At 38.4% G+C, this 17,087-nt stretch overlaps 1 long non-coding RNA gene across 1 annotated transcript in view; it reads left to right on the forward strand.

Moving 5' to 3' along the window:
* The window catches only part of LOC121827221 (uncharacterized), a 69,407-nt gene extending 52,928 nt beyond the window's left edge, over positions 1-16,479 (forward strand). The window contains exons 6-7 of the long non-coding RNA XR_013050176.1: positions 15,584-15,712; positions 16,328-16,479. This is a non-coding gene — a long non-coding RNA (uncharacterized LOC121827221). The remainder of the gene's footprint in view (positions 1-15,583; positions 15,713-16,327) is intronic.
* Positions 16,480-17,087: the final 608 nt, after the last annotated feature.

The raw sequence follows: 17,087 nt of genomic DNA on the forward strand, positions 1-17,087 counted from the left end.
TCTAGTCTGTTTGGTGTTCTATAGGCTTCTTGTATCTTCATAGGTATTTCCTTTAAGTTGGGAAAGTTTTCTTCTATGATCTTATTGAATATATTTTCTGTGCCTTTGAGTTGGTATTCTTCTCCTTCTTTTTTTTTTTTTTTTTTTTTTTTGGTTTTTCGAGACAGGGTTTCTCTGTGTAGCTTTGCGCCTTTCCTGGAGCTCACTTGGTAGCCCAGGCTGGCCTCGAACTCACAGAGATCCGCCTGGCTCTGCCTCCCGAGTGCTGGGATTAAAGGCGTGCGCCACCACCGCCCGGCTCTTCTCCTTCTTATATGCCTATTATTCTTAGGTTTGGCCTTTTCATGGTATCCCAGATTTCCTGGACATTTTGTGGTATGACATTTTTGGCATTGGTATTTTCTTTGACTGACGAATCTATTTCCTCTATTGTATCCTTTATACCAGAGATTCTCTCTTCCATCTCTTGTATTCTGTTGGTTATGCTTGCATCTGTGTTTCCTGTTTGTTTACTCAGATTTTCTTTTTCCAGCTTCCCTCTGTTTTGTCTTCTTCATTATTTCTATTTCCCTTTTCAGGTCTTGAACTGTTTCCTTTGCATGTTTAATTGCTTTTTTTTTTTTTTTTAAAAAAAATGGTCTTCTTGGCTTTCTTTAAGGGATTTATTGATTTCTTCCAATTTTTATGTCTTTTCCTCTATTTCTTTATTGATTTCTTCCAATTTTTTGTGTGTCTTTTCCTCAATTTCATTTTTTATTTTTTCTTGAAAGGCCTCTAGCATCTTCATGATGATATTCTTTGGGTTGCTTTCTTCTGCTTCTTCTACATTGTGATGTTCAGGTCTTGCTGTTGGAGGAGGGTTAGTTTCTTGTGATGGCATATCGCTCTTTATGTTGTTCAATGTATTTTTTCCTTGACATCTGCCCATATCTTCCTCTAATAGGAATAAGAGGTGTCTGTGTCTGATTGAGTGGCTATTGGCCCATTCTGTGCTTGTTGTGTCTGTGTCTCAAGGGGCCCCTCTGGGTTCAATCTTAGCTCTTTGTCTAATTGGAGCAGGCAGATTCTGTTTCTCAGGGAGCTGTTCTTGGGTCAACCCAAGCTAGTTGATTTTGTGACTCATGAAGCTGCTCTTGGTCTTATCAGGGCTCTTGGTCCATTCAGAGCTGACAGATTCTGTGTTTCAGGAAGCCTCTCTTCGTCCAATGAGAAGTGGCATATTCTATATCCCAGAAAGCCATGCTTGGTCTAATGAGGGCTGGTGGATTCCCTGTCTCAGGAGGTTACTCTTGGTTCAATGAGATCTCTTTGTCCAATGAGAGCTGGCTGTTTGGTTTCTTTGCCTCAGCAAGTTACTCTTGGTCCAATGAGAGGTGGCAGTTAGGTTTCCTTGACTCAGGAAGTTGCTGGGGTCTTAAGTGGATGCGTATAAGGGCAGAATGTATAGATTGCAGTGTCCAGTGGGGGATTTTGGTGAGGGGGGGACTTCCTGCAGGAGTTTTGCCTGCTGGCCAGCAACTGGGACAAGAGTTGGGTGGGGGTTTCTGGGGACTGGTTGTGTCCCAGGGATGGGTCCTAGGGGCCATGAAATCATTCTTAACAAAGCACAATAGAACCATTTATGTCAACTCTAATCTTCCCTCTGACATTGTCCCCAAACCCTTATCTGGGATTTGTAATTACCTTCCTCTACTACTGGTGGATCATCCTGACTCCATCTTAAGATCAGAAACCATCTTTTTACAGGGTCAAAACTAGTTTGTTTCTATTTACTGTAAAACTTAAGTTTCTGGAATTTGACGTGTTCTACACCCTATACCCTGACCTCCATCCTCAGATGGTAAGATGTTCTGCCAAGTTCCTACATCACCAAAATTCCTCTGGAAGCCCCAAGCCTTGGAAACACTTTGCCTTGAATTTTTTGGGTTAGGAAAACCAAAATTCTCCTATGTTACTTGCTTCTTTCTTAAACCTTGGCCTAGGGAGGAGACCATTGAAGAAATTAAAGCTTACATAATTTGACAAAATTTTGAGTAGATGCCCTTTATTCTTGTTCAGTGGGAATGACACTACCCATTCTTGGCTCTTTTCATGAGATGTGACCTATATGTTCATCCTGGTGGGTTTGTGTCTTTTGTTATCTGCCTCTATTAGGATGTCGCACTCTCCATTGTCCTCAATTACAGAATAAGGTGGAATCAAGAATAGTCCTAAAGTATTTCCTGCTCAACAGCCATAATCTTTCTTACCTCCATTATGGAGCAGCAATCCAATTTCCCCTTGGTAATCTTGATCAGTCACCTCTTCTAACACTGTTATTTCTTTATAAGCTTGTTGGCTTAAGGACATCAGAAGCCCAAAGAGACCTGGGAGAAGTCTGAGCTTCCATTTCATTGGACTGTTTGTTGTGGCACCAGTCATAAGCACTACCTCCATACCATCACCCTAGAACCAAAACTACCAGGCCAGCAGAATGTAAAGTTATGGGAACATGCAACAAATTTTTCCTAGGAGGTGACTAGGGGTGAGAGTGGATGGAACTATTCTTTCTTTTACCACTTAATGCCTGGGCCCATGAATCATCCTATGGAGAAACCATACCATTATTGATCGCTGGTTCAAATCATATACTGTGGAGAATTCTACCCCAGTCCTCCAAGCTGATGCCACCTCATTGGCTCTGTAACTGTGTATTCCAAAGGCCATTCCATCTTTCTATCACGCCAGCTGATTTAGAAAGTTCTTGAACATAATAAGACCAGTGGATTTCATGACTTTGGGCCACAGTTCTAGCTTTGTCTGTGAATTTAATTCCTTGGTCAGAAACCATATTGTGTGGAATATCATGATGGTTGACAAGGCACTCTGTTAGTCCCTGTGCGGTAGTTTTTGTAAAATCATTACATGCAGGAAAGGCAAATATATATGTAGAAAAGGTATCTACTCCAGTAAGGACAAAGTGTTGTCCATTTCATAGAGGAAGAGTTTCACTGTAGTTATGCTGTCACAAAGTGGTTGGCTGGTCAGCCTGGGGGAAATGGTGACACATCTGGGGCTCTGTGTTTGCCCCAGCTGTTGGCAGATCTGACATTCAGCAGTAGCTGTAACCAGCAGAATGTTCATGCTGTTGATCCCATAGATAACCCCCATTGCAGCATGACTACTGTGATCATGGGCCCATTGGGAAATACCAAGGATATACCACCTTCCAAACCTACCCATCTTCCAGGACTAAAAATGCTCCCTGAGACACAGACTCCACCAGCTCTGAATGGATCAAGAGCTCCAATTGGACCAAGAATGGCTCCATGAGTCACAGACACCATTTGCACCAATTGGAGGAAGAGATGTGTAGATGCTAGTGCAAGAATACATTAAACAAAGAGCAATATGGCACCACCAGAACCTAGTTGTTCTACTTTAGCAAGACCTGAGAATACCAACATATAATGAGCAGAAGAAAACAATCTTAGAAATGACTTTAAGATGATGATAGAGGCCTTTAAAGAGGAAATAAATAAATCCTTTAAAGATATCAAGGAAAAGACAAACAAAAATTGGAAGAAATCAATAAATTCCTTAAACAAAGCAAGCAAACAAAAAGGATTAAAACATGGTGAAGGAAATAGTTCCAGACTGGAAAAACTGAAATACAGGCAATAAAGAAGACATAAACTGAGGGAATGATGGAAATAAAATATCTGAGTAAATGAACAGGGACTACATGTGCAAACATAACCCACATATGCAAGAGATATAAGGGAGAATCTCTGGTATTGAAGATATGATAGAGGAAATAGATTCATCAGTGAAAGAAAACATTAAAGCTCACACAGTCATAACACAAAATGACCAGGAAATGTAAGATGCCATGCAAAGACCAAACATAAGAATAATGGGTATAGAAGAAGAAGAAAATCAGATCAAAAGTACAGAGAATATATTCAATAAAATCATAGAAGAAAACTTTCTCAACCTAAAGGAGGAAATGCCCATGAAGATATGGAAAGCTTACAGAACAGCAAATAAACTGGACCCAAAAAAGAAGTACCCTCCCCACCTAAAATCAAACCACTAAACATACAAAAAAATAAGAGCTGCACAGGAAAAATGCCAAGTAACATATAAAGTCAGACACATCATAATAACACCTGACTTCTCAATGGAGACTCTGAAAGCCAGAAGCTCATGGACATATGTTATGCAGACACTAAAAGATCATGGATGCCAACCCAGACTATTATACCCAGAAAAACTCTCAATAGCCATACACAGAGTAAACAAAGTACTCCATGATAAAACCAGATTTAAACTATACCTATCCACAAATCCAGCCCTACAGAAAGCACTAGAAGGAAAAATCCAACCCAAGGAAGTTTGATGCCCCCATGAAAACACAGGCAATAGATAATCCCACACCAACAAGTTCCAAAGAAAAGAAACACACAACAATACCACAAAAATATAACATGAATTAACAATCACTTGTCATTAATATACCTTAATATCAATGGACTCAATTCACCTATAAAAAGACACAGGCTAACAGAATGGATATGAAAACAGAATCCATCCTTCTGCTGCATATAAGAAACACACCTCAACTTCAAAGACAGACACTACTTCAGAGTAAAGGGCTGGGAAAAGTCTTTCTAGTCAAATGGACTTAAGAAGCAAGCTTATGTAGCTATCCTAATATCTAACAAAATAGACTTCAAACTAAAATTAATCAAAAGTGATCAAGAAGGACAGTACATATTCATCACAGGAAAAATCCACCAGGATGAAGTCACAATTCTGAACCTTTATGCCCCAAATACAAAGGCACCCACTTATGTAAAAGAAACATTACTAAAGCTCAAATCACACATCAAACCCCACAACACTATAGTGGGAGAATTCAGCTGCCCACTCTCACCAATGGGCAGGTTTGCCAGACAAAAACTAAACAGAAAAATAAGGGAACTAACAGACATTATAACTCAAATGGACTTAATAGATATCTACAGAACTTTCCACTCAAACACAAGAGATTATACCTTCTTCTCAGCATGGAACCTTCTCTAAAATTGACCACATACTTGGTCACAAAGCAAATCTCAACAGATACAAAAAAATTGGAATAACCTCCTGTATTTTATCGGACCACCATGCCTTCAAGTTAAAATTCAAAAACAACACAAATTACAGAAAGCCTACAAACTCATGGAACTGAATAATGCTCAACTGAATCACCAGTGCATCACAGAAGAAATAAAGAAATTAAAGACTTCCTAGAATTCAGTGAAAATGAATGTACAACATACTCAAACTTATGGGACACTATGAAAGCAGTGCTAAGAGGAAAGTTCATAGATCTAAATGCCTATATAAAGAAGTTGGAGAAATCTAAAAATGGATCAGTAGGCCTCTTATACACAAATTACAAATGAGCCGAGAATGAAATCAGTGAAACGTCACCCTTTTCAGTGGCCACAAACAATATAAAATGCCTTGGGGTAACTCAAACCAAACAAATAAAAGACCTGTATGACAAGAACTTTAAGTCCTTGAAAAAAAATGAAGAAAATATCAGAAAATGGAAAAATCTCCAATGTTCATGGATAGGTAGAAAAAACATAGTAAAAATGGTGATCATAGCAAAAGCAATCTACAGATTCAATGCAATCCCCATCAAAATCCCAACACAATTCTTCACAGACCTCGAAAGAAAAATACTCATAAAAGAGAAAGCATCTTCAACAAATGGTGCTGGCATAACTGGTTGTAAACCTGTAGAAGAGTGCAAATAGATTCATATCTATCATCATGCACAAACTCAAATCCAAGTGGATCAAAGACCTCAACATAAATACAACAACATTGAACCTGATAGAGGAGAAAGTAGAAAGTGGTCTAGAATGCATTGGCACAGGAGAGCACTTTCTAAATATAACACCAGTAACATAGACACTGAGTACAACAATCAACAAATGGGACATCCTGAAAATGAGAAGCTTCTGTAAGGCAAAGCATACAGCAAATAAGACAAGTGACAGCCTAAAGAATGGGGAAAGATCTTCATCAAACCCACATCTGACAGAGGGCTGATCTCCAACATATATAAAGAACTCAAGAAACTAGACAGCAAAATATCAAACAATCCAATTTAAAAAAATGGGCTACAGAGCTAAACAGAGACTTCTTAACAGAAGAATCCCAAATGACTGAAAGACATTTAAGGAATTGCTCAACATCCTTAGTCATCAGGGAAATGCAAATGCAAATGACTCTGAGATGCCATCTTACACCTGTCAGAATGGCTAAGATCAAAAACACAGATGACAATTTATTTTATAGAGGATGTGAAACAAGGGGAACACTACTGTTGGTGGGAGTGAAAATTTGTATAGGTTCTTTGGAAATAAGTATGGCAGTTTCTTAGAAAAATGGGAATCCATCTACCTCAAAACTCAATCATACCATTCCTGGGTATCAATCATACCACAAGAACACTTGCTCAACTATGTTCATAGCAGCATTTTTTATAATAGCCAGAACCTGGAAGCAACCTAGATGCCCTTCAACCAAAGAATGGGTAAAGAAAATGTGGTACATATATACAATGGAGTATTACTCAGTTGTAAAAAGCAATGACATCATGAAATTTGCAGGCAAATGGATGGAACTAGAAAATATCATTCTGAGTGAGTTAACCCAGACTCAGAAAGACAAACATGGTATGTACTCACTTATAAGTGAACACTGGAGGTAAAGCGAAGGATAATCAGACTAAAACCCACACCTTCAGAGAAGCTAGGAAACAAGGAGAACCCTAAGAGGGATTGCAGATCACCTTGGGAAGGGGAAACAGAGGAGATCCCCATGATTGTACTGGAGATGAAGTGAGGGCAATAGAGGGCAGGGGATGGGGGATGAGAATGTGAGGGAACAGGATGGTTGAAGTGGAGGAAGGATGGAGTGGGAGAGCAATGAAAGAGATATCTTGATAGAGGGAAACATGGAGAAAGGGAGAAACCTGGTGTTAAGGAAATTTCCATTAACCCACAACCCCAGATTAGACTACTAGCAATAGTAGTGATGGTGCCTGAACTGGCCTACCCTGGTAATAAGACTGGTGAATACCCTAACTGTTATCATAGAGCCTTTGTCCAGTAACTGATGGAAGCAGATGCAGAGATCCACAACCAAGCACCTGGCTGAGCTCCAGGAGTCCTGTTGAAGAGAGGAAAGAGGGATTATAGAAGCAAAGGGGGGGTCAAGATCATGATGGAAAAATCTAAGGAGACAACTGAACCAAGCTCAAAGGAACTCATGAACATTAGACCTACAAGTGTGGAACCTGCATGGGACCAGACTAGAACCTCTGCATACGGAGACAGTTGTGTAGCTGGGTCAGTTTGTGGGGCCCATGGCAGTGTGATCAGGATCTATCCCTGGTGCATGGCTTTCTGGATCACATTACCTAGGGCCATAAACCTTGCTCACCCTTGATGAACTGGGGAGGGGCTTGGTCCTACCTCAACTGAATGTACCAGGCTTAGCTTGTCCCCCCCCAATGGGAGAACTTACCCTGTTGGAAGAGGGGATGAGTGGTGGGGGGAAGGAGAGAAGTCAGGGGGAGTGGGAACAAGAGGAGGGATGAGAGGGGAATCAGTGGTTGTTATGTACATTGAAAAAAAATCAATAGGTCCCACTTAGCACAAATGAAATCAAGATCATATATGTATTATAAACAGACAGAAAAACACTAGTAAAATAGCATGAGTACTAAAAGTCTCCCCACCAAATGAAACCCAGAAAAAGATAGTTTTGGCACAGCAATCTACCTGTCATTTGAAGATGAGTTATTGCCCATCCTCCTCAAATTATTCTGGAAATTAGAAACATAGGATCCTTGCCCAACTTATTTTATGAGTCTAAAATTACACTGATACCCAAATCACAGGTCAATTCACTTATAAACACTGATGAAAATATACTCATTAAATAATTGCAAATTGAATCACAAATTATTCAAAGATAATTTGCCATGATGAATTAGGCTTTGTTCCAGATATGTAGGGATGGTTCAATATACAAAAATCAAAAAATATAATTGACCATATAAACCCACAAATGACCAAACCTAATGAAGACATAAACCACATTATCATATCATTAAATTCAGGAAGAACATTTTTCAAAATTCAATATTCCTTCGTGATAAAAGCCAAGGAGAGATTAGCACATAAGTGACATATCAAAATATGATAATGACATTCCATTGTCAACATCAACTTAATGAAGAGAAACTCAAACAATTCCACTAAAATCTGAAACAAGTCAAGGTTTTTCACTCTCTTTGTATCTGTTCAATGTAACAATTGAAGTCTTAAGTAAGTAAGTAAGGCAAGTGACAATAGGAAGGATACAATTTGAAAAGGAAGAAGAAAGAATCTTTATTTGTAGAAAGCATTATAATACATATAAGTTAGGTCAATGATTCAACAGGAAATTTCCTACAGCTAATAAACACATTTAGCAAATTAGCTTGACAAAAATCTAAGGGAGTGAAAACTCTGATTAGGATGCATTGTATAAGAGAAGAATCTACTTTCAGTAATAAAATATTTAAAAATATCAGTAGTCCTCCTACATACTAATGAGAGACAGACTGGGAAAGAAATCAGAGAAAAACACCTTTCACAATAGCCCAAATAATAAAAAAATAACTTAGGGATAACTCTACCAAAGTAAGTGGAAGACTTGTATAATAAAACTTCAAGTCCTTGAAGAAGAAATTGGAGAAGATATGTAAAAATAAAAAGATCTCCCATGTCCACAAGGAGATGGGCAGATGTCAAAGCAGAAGTACATACAACAAAATAAAGAGCAATACAGCTTCACCAGAACCTAGCCCTCCTCCAACAGCTAGACCTGAACATCACAAAATGGAAGAAGCAGAAGAAAACAGCCTTATGAATAACATCATGAAGAGGGTAGAGGCTTATATAGAAGATATCAAAAATGAAATTGAGGAAAAGACAAAAAATGGGAAGAATGCTATAAAGAACTTGAGGAAAGGACAAATAAAGCAGAAGAAAACAATAATTCCCTGAAAGAAAATCATGAAAAAGCAAAGAAACATATGAAGGAAACAGTTCAAGACTTGAAAAGGGAAATAGAAAAAATGAAGACATAAACAGAGGGAATGCTGGAAACAGAAAATCTGAGTAAATGAACAGGAACTTCAGATGCAAGTATAACCAACAGAATGCAAGAGATGGAAGAGAGGATCTCTGACGTTGAAGGTACAGTAGAAGAAATAGATTCATCAGTCAAAGAAAACACTAAAGCCAACAAAGTCATGACCCAAAATGTCCAAGAAATTTGAGACACCATGAAAAGACCAAACCTATGAATAATAGGCATATAAAAAGGAGAAGAATACCAACTCAAAGGCACAGAAAATATATTCAAAAAGATCATAGAAGAAAACTTTCCCAACTTAAAGGAAATACTTATGAAGATACAAGAAGCCTATAGAACACCAAACAGACTAGACCCCCAAAAAGTCCCCTCGCCACATAATAATTAAACAACTAAACATACAGAATAAAGAAAGAATATTAGGAGCAGCAAAGAAAAAAGGCCAAGTGACTTATAAAGGCAAACCTATCAGGATAATACCCGATTTCTCAATGGAGACTTTGAAAGCCAGAAGGACCTGGGCAGATGTAATGCAGACACTAAGAGACCATGGATGCCAGCCTAGACTAATATACCCAGCAAAACTTTCAATCATCATAGATGGAGTGAACAAGACATTCCAAGACAAAGCCAGATTTAAACAATACTTATCCACAAACCCAGCCCCACAGAAAGCACTAGAAGGAAAATTCCAACCTAAGGAAGTCAGATACACCCATGAAAACACAGGCAATAGATAAAGCCACAGCAGTAAATCCCAAAGAAGAGAAGTACACACACACTACCACCAAAAGATAACAGGAATGAACAATCACTGGTCATTAATATCCCTTAATATCTGTGGACTTAATTCACCTATAAAAAGACACAGGCTTACAGAATGGATATGAAAGCAGGACCCGTCTTTCTGCTGCATTAAAGAAATACACCTCAAATTCAAAGATAGATACTACCTAAGAATAAAAGGCTGGGAAAAGAGTTTCCAATCAAACAGTCTTAAGAAGCAAGCTGGTGTAGCCATCCTAATATCTAGCAAAATAGACTTCAAACTAAAATCAATCAAAAGAGATCAAGAAGGGCATTACATACTCATCACAGGAAAGATCTACCAAGATGAAGTTTCAATTCTGAACATTTATGCCCCAAACACAAGGGCACCCACTTATATAAAAGAAACATTACTAAAGCTTAAACCACATCTAAAATCCCACACATTAATAGTGGGAGACTTCAACACCTCATTTTCGCTGCTGGACAGATTTCCCAAATTGAAACTTAACAGAGAAATAAAGGACTTAACTGATGTTATGACTCAAATGGACTTAATAGATATCTACAGAACATTCCATCCTAACAAACAGGAATATACCTTCTTCTCAGCACCCCATGGAACCTTCTCTAAAATCGACCACATACTTGGCCACAAAGCAAATCTCAACAGATACAAAACAATTGGAATAACCTCCTGTGTTCTATCAGACTACCATGGTTTAAAGGTAGATTTCTACAACAACAAAAACTACAGAAAACCTACAATTTCATGGAAACTGAATAATGCTCAACTAAATTACCAATGGGTTAAGGAAGAAATAAAGAAAGAAATTAAAGACTTCCTAGAGCTCAATGAAAATGAAGACACCACATACCCAAACTTATGGGACACTATGAAAGCAGTGCTAAGAGGGAAATTCATAGCACTAAATGCCCACATGAAGAAGTTGGAGAAATCTCACACTAGTGACTTAACAGCACACCTGAAAGCTCTAAAAAAAGATCCATAGGAAGTCTCCCAGGAAGAATAGATGCCAGGAAATTATCAAATTGAGAGCTGAAATCAATAAAGTAGAAACAAAGAGAACAATACAAAAAAATTAATGAAACAAAGAGTTGGTTCTTTGAGAAAATCAACAAGATAGACAAGCCATTATCCAAACTAACCAAAAGACAGAGAGAGCGCATCCAAATTAACAAAATCAGAAATGAAAAGGGGGACATAATAACAGACAATGAGGAAATCCAGAGAATCATCAGGTCATACTTCAAAAACCTATAATCCACAAAACTGGAAAATCTAAAAGAAAGGGATAATTTTCTGGATAGGTACCACATACCTAAGTTAAACCGAGACCAGATAAATTATTTAAATAGTCCCTAACCCCTAAGGAATAGAATCAGTCATTAAAAGTCTCCCAAACAAAAAAAAGAGAAAGAAAGAAAGAAAGAAAGAGAGGAAGAAAGAAAGAAAGAAAGAGAGGAAGAAAGAAAGAAAGAAAGAAAGAAAGAAAGAAAGAAAGAAAGAAAGAAAGAAAGAAAGAAGCCCAGGACCAGATGGTTTCAGCACAGAATTCTACCAGCTCTTCAACGAAGAGTTAATACCAATACTCTTTAAATTGCTCCACACAACAGAAACAGAAGGAACATTACCAAACTCCTATGAGGCTATAATTACCTTGATTCCTAAACCAAAGATGCAACAAAGAAAGAGAACTACAAACTGATCTCCCTCATGAACATTGATGCAAAAATATTCAATAAAATACTGGCAAACAGACTCCAAGAACACATCAAAACAATTACCCACCCCGATCATTAGCCTTCATCCCAGGGATGCAAGGGAGGTTTAACATATGGAAGTCTGTCAATGTAATACACCATATAAACAAACTGAAAGAAAAAAACCACATGATCATCTCACTAGATGCTGAAAAGGCATTTGACAAAATCCAACACCCCTTCATGATAAAGGTCTTGGAGCGATCAGGAATACAGGGAACATACCTAAACATAATAAAGGCAATTTACAGGAAGCCAACAGCCAACATCAAATTAAATGGAGAGAAACTCAAAGTGATTCCCTAAAATCAGGAACGAGGCAAGTCTGTCTGCTCCCCGCATACTTATTCAATATAGTACTTGAAGTTCTAGCCAGAGCAACAAGACAACATAAGGAGATTAAGGTGCTACGAATTGGAAAGGAAGAAGTCAAGCTTTCCCTATTTGCAGATGACATGACAGTATACTTGAGTGACCTCAAAGATTCAACCAAGGAACTGATACAGCTTATAAACACCTTCAGCAACATAGCAGGATACAAGATCAACTAAAAAAAATCAGTAGCCTTCCTATATATAATTGACAAACAGGCTGAGAAGTAAATCAGAGATACATCACCCTTTATAATAGCCACAAATGATATAAAATACCTTGGGGTAACACTAACTAAGCAAATGAAGGACCTATATGACAAGAACTTTAAGGCCTTGAAAAAAGAAATTGAAGAAGATGTCAGAAAATGGAAAGATCTCCCATGCTCATGGATAGGCAGGATTAACATAGTAAAAAAGGCAATCTTACCAAAAGCAATCTACAGATTCAATGTAATCCCCATCAAAATACCAACACAATTCTTCACAGACCTGGAAAGAATAATACTCAACTTCATATGGAAAAACAAAAAATCCAGGATAACCCAAAGAATCCTGTACAATAAAACAACCTCTGGAGGCATCATGATCCCTGACCTCAAGCTCTACTATAGAGCTACAGTAATAAAAACAGCTTGCTTGGTACTGGCATAAAAGCTGACATGTGGACCAATGCAATCGAATTGAAGACCCTGACATTAATCCACATACCTATGAACATAAAATTTTTGACAAAGAAGCCAAAACCGTACAATGGAAAAAAGAAAGCATTTTCAACAAATGGTGCTGGCATAACTGGATATCAACGTGTAGAAGGCTGCAAATATATCCACATCTGTTACCATGCACAAAACTTAAGTCCAAGTGGATCAAAGGCCTCAACATAAATCTAGATACTCTGAACCTGATAGAAGAGAAAGTAGGAAGTAGTCTTGAATGCATTGGCATAGGAGATCACTTCCTAAATATAACACCAGTAGCACAGACACTGAGAGAAACAATCAATCAGTGGGACCTCTTGAAACTGAGAAGCTTTTGTAGAGCAAAGGATATGGTCAACAAGGCAAAGTGACAGCCTACAGAATGGGAAAAGATCTTCACCAACCCCACATATGACAGAGAGTTGATATCCAGAATATATAAAGAACTCAAGAAATTAGACATCAAAATGCCCAACAGTCCAATTAAGAAATGGGCTATAGAACTAAACAGAGAATTCTCAACAGAGGAAGCTCAAATGGCTGAAAGACTTTTAAGGAATTGCTCAACATCCCTAATCATCAGGGAAATGCAAATCAAAATGACTCTGAGATACCATCTTACACCTGTCAGAATGGCTAAGATCAAAAACACTGAAAACAGCTTATGCTGGAGAGGATGTGGAGCTAGGGGAACTCTCCTCCTCTGCTGGTGGGAATGCAAGCTTGTACAACCACTTTGGAAATCAATATGGTGCTATCTCAGAAAATTGGGAATCAATCTCCCCCAAGATCCAGCTATACCACTCTTGGACATATACCCAAGGAATGCTCAATCATACTACAAGGGCACTTCCTTAGCTATGTTCATATCAGCATTGTTTGTAATAGTCAGAACGTGGAAACAACCTAGATGCCCTTCAACTGAAGAATGGATAAATAAAATGTGGTACATACACACTATGGAATACTACTCAGCAGAGGAAAACAATGACATCATGAGGTTTTCAGGCAAATGGGTGAATCTAGAAAAAATCATCCTGAGTGAGGTAACCCAGACTCAGAAAGACAAACATGGTATGTACTCACTCAGAAGGATACTAGATGTAAAACAAAGATGACTAGACTGCTACTCAGAACTCCAGGGAGGCTACCTGGAAAACAAGACCCTAAGAAAGACACAGGGATCGCCCAATGACAGAGAAATGGATGAGATCTACATAAACAACCTGGACATGAGTGGGGGTAATGAAGGGCAAGTTTTGAGGGAAAGAGAGCTTAGGGGAGCAGGAGATCCCAGCTGGATCAAGAACACAGAGGGAGAACAAGAAATAAGAGATGATGATAAATAAAGACCACATGAATAGGAAGAAGTAAAGTGCTAGAGAGGTCCACAGAAATCCACAAAGATACCTCCACAATAGACTACTGGCAATGGGTGAGAGAAAGCCTGAACTGATCTGCTCTGGTGATAGGATGGCCAAATATCCTAATTGTTGTGCTAGAAATCTCATTCAATGACTGAGGGAACTGGATGCAGAGATCCACGGCCAGGCCCCAGGTGAAGCTCCAGGAGTCCAATTGGTGAGAAAGAGGAGGGTTTGTATGAATGAGAATTGTTGAGACCAATATTGGAAAAAGCACAGGGACAAATAGCCAAACAAATGGAAATACATGAACTATGAACCAATAGCTGAGGAGCTTCCAACTGAATCAGGCCCTCTGGATAAGTGAGACAGTTGATTAGCTTGAACTGTTTGGGAGGCACCCAGGCAGTGGGACCGGGATCTGTCCTCAGTGCATGAACTGGCTGTTTAGAGCCTGGGGCTTATGCAAGGACACTTAGCTCAGCCTTTGGATGAGGGGGCTGGACCTGCCTGAACTGAATCTACCAGGTTGAACTCAGTCCCCAGGGGAGTCTTTGCCCTGGAGGAGATGGGAATAGGGGTGGGCTGGGGGGAAGGTGGGGTGGGTGTGGGTGTGGGTGGGTGGGTAGGGTTGGATAAGGGAATCTGTGGCTCATATGTAAAATTAAATTAAATTATAAAAAAGGAGATATCCATATACCAGGAATGTAAATATAATCAATTTTATTACACATATATAGAGATTTTTCAAATATTATGGATTTTTATCACATTTTTCTATAATAAGTTCCTGTCCACAGTAAATTGTTGCAATTACTATAAATAATTTTATCAAAACTTATTTCATACAATATACATTATCATATTTGTCACACTCAGGTATTCCCAGAACCCACCCGAAGGAAAAAAAAGATAACAAAAACCCAAAACAAAACAAAAAAGATCTCCCATGCTCATGGATCAGTAGAATTAACATCTAAAAATGGCCATCCTACAAAAGCAATCTACAGATTCAAAGCAATCTGTCTCAAAATTACAATACAATTCTTTCCATATCTTTTAACGACCATTCTCAGCTTCATATGGAAATACAGAAAACATTGGATAGCTAAAACATTACTGAATTATAAAAGAATTATTGTAGGTCTCATCATTCTTGATTTCAAATTTTACTTTAAACTTATGGTAATAAGTGCTGACCCAGTTCTTGAAGCTTGTCTTAGAGGAGAACACAAGTGTGGTAGATTCACTACGGATCAGGAATCTTCTCTTGTTCATGTCCCATGTGACATTCCAGAACCTACACAGGAGAGCAACCAAATTTTTGATTCTGTAAATACAGCTGATGACAGCAGCTGTACAATGAACACCTTTACTAAATCTATTCCTCCTCTGGTAACAGACGTGTGGTTATTCCTGATCGTATCCGTGGTGTGGTTGCTAGCACTCATCCTATTATTTATGTCAAGGACACGACAACTAGTCCACCGAGTGTTCTGAAGAGCTCCCAGCAACTAAAAGAATGAAAAAGGTAAGTTAGACCACAGAAATTGTTTAAAATAATTGAAGATTTTTGGACTCGAAATCTCATTATCTTTGGCACTAGTATATATAATTAATAAATTTCATGCTTTATAATGAACTTTTAAGCATTTCCTAGCACCAGAAAAAATGATTCATTTTTTTCCAATAATATTGAAAATACATCACATAAAAATAACAGTTGAAATAACATAAAATAAAAAAATAACAGTTTAGTCCAACAAAACTGCCCAAGTAAAGTTGGTAGGTACATGGTTGTCTCCTATTCTAGAATGAGGGAATTACTTACACTCCTAATGTGAATCTTGTGTTTTCTGAATGGCTAAGCAGAGAAATATAACTGTTAAATATTAGTTTCTCTTTTTGTTTCCATACACTGTGACTTATGAGGAGGGCATCTTCTTGGAAACAAACACTCCAAAAGAAGCAACATCTGAGAATAAAACCAACAAAATAAGGCTCCACATTCTCACACCTTCTCCAACACAATGATACTAATGTCACTACATAAGATTCTACTGATGATGCCACTGTTCCTGCTGATCCTGACGATGTCACCAGGGTTGTTCTTGATGCAACTGATAATTCTTGCTTTTCTTTGTAGTTGCTGCTGAAGCAGAACATTAATTCTTTAAAAGAAGAACACATCAAGTATCAATCTGTAAGGAAGATTTTATAAAAAATAGAAATTGTAAATTTAAATATTTATCTGTATGTGTTTGTAATATTTTCCCATTAAAATGCATTATGCAAATATTTTAAGCTGTTTCTTGGTATTGTACAAACTGATCACCTGACCTCTCAGTTATGTGTTTAAGGGGGAGGATTTTATTATAGATACAGAGATAGAACAGATAGAGTCATCTGGAATGTCCAAAGCAGAAGGAGATGTTGGCTGTACATAGTCAGCTAACTGGACCTGGCTAATGATAGACAGAAACAGATCAGAGAGGAAGAGAGAGAGAAAGAAACAGAGGAGGAGACAGAGAGAGAGAAGGAGAGGAACATGGAGACAGGAGAAGACAGAGACACAAAGACACTGAGAAGCTGTGGGAAGGGATGCTTGTGGACTAGAGGGAGTTTAGGGGAGAGCAGGAGGGGAAAGGACCTAGGACACTAGCATAGACTTTGAAATGCATAACAAGTACTTGTGACACTGAAGGAGCCTGGAGGCTAGCATGTGCCTCATTATGGTAATATGTACCACAGGCAGCCATTTTCTCGACTGCCAGTCATAAGAGAAATGACACCTTTGGGTAGAGCTTCACAAGTTTTTGAGGAATGTTGGCTTCTAGCTACCTTCCAGAAATCCTCCTAAAGTCCAGGTTGGGCCTGCCCTTAGAATTTTGGGAACTGGAGTTTTC

This window comes from Peromyscus maniculatus, chromosome 1, assembly GCF_049852395.1.
Source record: "Peromyscus maniculatus bairdii isolate BWxNUB_F1_BW_parent chromosome 1, HU_Pman_BW_mat_3.1, whole genome shotgun sequence".
In the NCBI taxonomy this organism is placed as follows: Eukaryota; Metazoa; Chordata; class Mammalia; order Rodentia; family Cricetidae; genus Peromyscus; species Peromyscus maniculatus.